The sequence below is a fragment of the Triticum urartu genome, chromosome 5A (assembly GCF_056163025.1).
Source record: "Triticum urartu cultivar PI428250 chromosome 5A, HENAU_Tu73, whole genome shotgun sequence".
Lineage (NCBI taxonomy): Eukaryota > Viridiplantae > Streptophyta > Magnoliopsida > Poales > Poaceae > Triticum > Triticum urartu.
Genome location: NC_141877.1, coordinates 673754369 through 673759804, shown reverse-complemented (window position 1 = coordinate 673759804; position 5436 = coordinate 673754369). Strand labels below are relative to the sequence as shown.

Here is a 5436-nt window from a genome sequence, read left to right as displayed (position 1 = left end):
TAAATTTAAGTTTAATTAATCAGATTACTTAAGAACTCCTACTTAGATAGACATCTCTCTAATCATCTAAGTGATAACGTGATCCAAATCAACTAAACCAAAGCCGATCATCACGTGAAATATAGTAGTTTTCAATGGTGAACATCATTATGTTGATCATATCTACTATATGATTCACGCTCGACCTTTTGGTCTTAGTTTTCCGAGACCATATCTGCATATGCTAGGCTCGTCAAGTTTAACCTGAGTATTCTGCGTGTGCAAAACTGGCTTGCACCCGTTGTAGATGGACGTAGAGCTTATCACACCCGATCATCACGTGGTGTCTGGGCACGACGAACTTTGGCAACAGTGCATACTCAGGCAGAACACTTTTATCTTGAAATTTAGTGAGAGATCATCTTATAATGTTACCGTCAATCAAAGGGAAATAAAATGCATAAAAGATAAACATCACATCCAATCAATATAAGTGATATTATATGGCCATCATCATCTTGTGCTTGTGATCTCCATCTCCGAAGCACCGTCATGATCACCATCGTCACCGGCGCGACACCTTGATCTCCATTGTAGCATCATTGTCGTCTCGCCAACTATTACTTCTACGACTATCGTTACTGCTTAGTGATAAAGTAAAGCAATTACAGGGCGATTGCATTGCATACAATAAAGGGACAACCATATGGCTCCTGTCAGTTACCGATAACTCGGTTAGAAAACATGATCATCTCATACAATAAAATATAGCTTCATGTATTGACCATATCACGTCACAACATGCCCTGCAAACACAAGTTACACGTCCTCTACTTTGTTGTTGCAAGTTTTACGTGGCTGCTACGGGCTGAGCAAGAACCATTCTTACCTACGCATCAAAACCACAACGATAGTTTGTCAAGTTAGTGTTGTTTTAACCTTCTGAAGGACCGGGCGTAGCCACACTCAGTTCAACTAAAGTTGGAGAAACTGACACCTGCCAGCCACCTGTGTGCAAAGCACGTCGGTAGAACCAGTCTCGCGTAAGCGTATGCGTAATGTCAGTTCGGGCCGCTTCATCCAACAATACCGCCGAACCAAAGTATGACATGCTGGTAAGTAGTATGACTTGTATCGCCCACAAGTGTTCTACTCGTGCATATAACATCAACGCATAAAACCTGGCTCAGATGCCACTGTTGGGGAACGTAGTAATTTCAAAAAAATTCCTACGCACACGCAAGATAATGGTGATGTATAGCAACGAGAGGGGAGAGTATGTCCACGTACCCTCGTAGACCGAAAGCGGAAGCGTTAGCACAACACGGTTGATGTAGTCGTACGTCTTCACGATCCGACCGATCAAGTACCGAACGTACGGCACCTCCGAGTTCTGCACACGTTCAACTCGATGCCGTCCCTCGAACTCCGATCCAGCCGAGCTTTGAGGAAGAGTTCCGTCAGCACGACGGTGTGGTGACGATGTTGATGTTCTACCTTCGCAGGGCTTCGCCTAAGCACCGCTACGATATTATCGAGGTGGACTATGGTGGAGAGGGGCACCGGACACGGCTAAAAGATCCAAGAGAACAATTGTTGTGTCTCCAAGGGGTGCCTCCCTCCCCGTATATAAAGGAGTGGAGGAGGAGGAGGGGGCGGGCCACCCTAGGCACACCCCATGAGGAGTCCTACTCCCATTGGGTAGGACTCCCCATTTCCATGTGGGAGTAGGAGAGAAGAGGGAAGGAGAGAGAGGCGAAAGGAAAGGGGGGCATCGCCCCCCTCCTTGTCCAATTCGGACTGGGGGGTTAGGGGGCGCGCGGCTGCCCTTTGGCCGCCCCTCCTCTTCTCCATTAGGGCCCAATAGGCCCATTAGTCTCCCCGAGGGGTTCCGGTAACCCTCCGGTACTCCGGTATATGCTCGAAACTCCCTGAAACCATTCCAGTGTCCGAACATAGTCGTCCAATATATCAATATTTATGTCTCAACCATTTCAAGACTCCTCTTCATGTCCGTGATCATATCCGGGACTCCGAACTACCTTCGGTACATCAAAAACCATAAAATCATAATATAACCGTCATCGAACTTTAAGCGTGCGGACCCTACGGGTTTGAGAACTATGTAGACATGACCGAGACACGTCTCCGGTCAATAACAAATAGAGGAACCTGGATGCTCATATTGGATCCTACATATTCTATGAAGATCTTTATCGGTCAAACCGCATAACAACATACATTGTTCCTTTTGTCATCGGTATGTTACTTACCCGAGATTCGATCATCGGTTTCTAATACCTAGTTCAATCTCGTTACTGGCAAGTCTCTTTACTTGTTCCGTAACACATCATCCCGCAACTAACTCATTAGTTGCAATGCTTGCAAGGCTTAAGTGATGTGTATTACTGAGTGGGCCCAGAGATACCTCTCCGACAATCTTGAAATACGCCAACCCAACAAGTACCTTCGGAGACACCTGTAGAGCACCTTTATAATCACCCAGTTACGTTGTGACGTTTGGTAGCACACAAAGTGTTCCTCCGGTAAATGGGAGTTACATAATCTCATAGTCATAGGAACATGTATAAGTCATGAAGAAAGCAATAGCAACAAACTAAACGATCAAGTGCTAAGCTAACGGAATGGGTCAAGTCAATCACATCATTCTCCTAATGATGTGATCCGATTAATCAAATGACAACTCTTTGTCTATGGCTAGGAAACATTACCATCTTTGATCAACGAGCTAGTCAAATAGAGGCATACTAGTTACCCTCTGTTTGTCTATGTATTCACACATGTATCTTGTTTCGGGTTAATACAATTCTAGCATGAATAATAAACATTTATCATGATATAAGGAAATAAATAATAACTTTATTATTGCCTCTATGCTATATTTCCTTCACCAACAACGAGGACAAACGGGCGCGGGCCCCCTAACATTGTTGCATTGGCCAGAGGCTGTTCACCTTGGAGACCTGATGCGGTTATGAGTACGATCGGGCGTGAACAGTACTCGGTCCTCCGGATTTTCACGGGCGTGAACAGTATGATTGGACACCGCGCGACGTGCGGTGCTCTTCCGGCCACTGGACCCTACCTCCAGCTGAACCGTTTCCAGGGTTGGCAGGCCATTAAGCAGAAAAAAATAACTCTTCCCCAGGCCCCCGCTGGCGTCTCCGGACTTCCTAACGTCGCCGTCAACCACCACATCCCGGCTCGGGAAATCTTAACCCGATAACCTTTCAGGGGATGCGCGGGACCGCGCTATCTGCCAGGGTTACCCCATCCCTTTGGATTGGCTTACCCGTGCGCAAGTGCCGTTCAGATGGAACCTTTCTCCTCTTTGGCCTTGAAAGTTCTCATTTGAATATTTGCTACTACCACCAAGATTTGCACCGACGGCCGCTCTGCCCGGGCTCGCGCCCCGGGTTTTGTAGCGGCCGCCACGCCCTCCTACTCATCGGGGCATGGCGCTCGCCCAGATGGCCGGGTCTGGGTCGCGCGCTTCAACGCCATCCATTTTCGGGACCAGTTGATTCGGTAGGTGAGTTGTTACACACTCCTTAGCGGATTTTGACTTCCATGACCATCGTCCTGCTGTCTTAATCGACCAACACCCTTTCTGGGTTCTAGGTTAGCGCGCAGTTGGGCACCGTAACCCGGCTTCCGGTTCATCCCGCATTGCCTGGTCTGCTTACCAAAAATGGCCCACTTGGAGCACCCGATTCCGTGGCACGGCTCACCGAAGCAGCCGCGCCATCCTACCTATTTAAAGTTTGAGAATAGGTCGAGGACGTTGCGTCCCCAATGCCTCTGATCATTGGCTTTACCTGATAGAACTCGTAGTGGGCTCCAGCTATCCTGAGGGAAACATCGGAGGGAACAAGCTACTAGATGGTTCGATTAGTCTTTCGCCTCTATACCCAAGTCAGACGAACGATTTGCACGTCAGAATCGCTTCGAGCCTCCACCAGAGTTTCCTCTGGCTTCGACCCGCTCAGGCATAGTTCACCATCTTTCAGGTCCCGACAGGCGTGCTCTAACTCGAACCCTTCACAGAAGATCAGGGTCGGCCAGCGGTGCGGCCCATGAGAGCCTCCCGCTCGTCAGCTTCCTTGCGCATCCCAGGTTTCAAAACCCGTTGACTCGCACGCATGTCAGACTCCTTGGTCCATGTTTCAAGACGGGTCGGATGGGGAGCCCGCAGGCCATTGCAGCGCAGTGCCCCGAGGGACATGCCTTTCGGCGCGCGGGTACCGGCCCTGCCGCCGACGGCCACCGGTGCCCCGAGGTGAACAGCCTCTAGAGCCCTCTTAAAGGCTTGCTAGGGATACTCCTAACTGTTCGAGTTGTAGTGTAATAGTAGACGAGGTACGTATACATAGGCAGGTGTTTCTCCTTTCTGCCAGAGATCGCGAGGTGACGCGTGCGTGCAGAGATTTATGCAAGCCCGCCAGGATGTGTTGGGCACGTACGTACGGTGGTTGGCATGGAGAAGTAATTGTGTATCCATCGGTAGTCCGCAAATCCTCAGCACTGTACTCCTCTGCCACGAAATCCACCGTACGCTCGCATGCACAAGACCTCTGATTGATCGACAGGTACGTATATACTACCAGTGTAACTAGTATAAGAGGTTACCTCTTGAGTAGCATTCATGCTATAAATGTAGTGGCTATGCATGGTCGGTCCTGCATAAATAACAGCAATACCAGCACAAATGTCCGTGCGTTGCAACGGGAGAAAACATCGGTCACTATGAACCACGCTGCCGAGATGAGAAACTGTGTTGTGGGACAATGATTGTTGATGAGAAAAAGTTGAATCATTTGAGGGTTAGAATAACAGTTGCGGCAGCAACAATAAACAAGCATCAGAACAAATGTAAGAAAAGGTGAACAAAAATCAGCGGCCGAATTGTGGGCATGTAGCTTGATGCAGCTGTACGGCTGAGCGGATCGCTGACAACATTGAGGACGATCCCGACGAAGCTCTGATGCGAGAGAGAGTCCGCATTTATTTTAGATGATCTGTATTTTCCAAGAGCATGAATGCAAAAACGTCTGCCATATATATGACCCAATGGTGACACCAACACTAATATTATTGTTTTTGCAAGGTCAATAATGTTAATCCACCACAAAGCTTGCCATGCATGCCTTCATCGTATGTGCTTAGCTCCACAGAGATGGTGCTGCTCAACCGACGTTTGCATGTCTCTCGGGAATCCCACACTTAATTAGCTAACCATAATTCATTTATAATTAGCCAATGCTGTAATTTTATTTCCTTTTGTAACGTGGGGTGTTATTATTGGAGGAGTTGGAAGGTGTGTGAGATTTGAATTGTGTTGAGTTGTGCTCAACATTGAAATGATCTAGGTCATTGGTCGGAGGCAAATAAACACATGAGATTAAAGGTATGCCAAGATGTCTATTATCTTATATT

At 47.8% G+C, this 5436-nt stretch overlaps 1 pseudogene; it reads right to left on the bottom strand.

Annotated features, from left to right (window-relative positions):
* Positions 1-2937: 2937 nt before the first annotated feature.
* Positions 2938-4159, bottom strand: LOC147973977 (25S ribosomal RNA; annotated as a pseudogene).
* Between the last annotated feature and the right edge of the window lie 1277 nt (positions 4160-5436).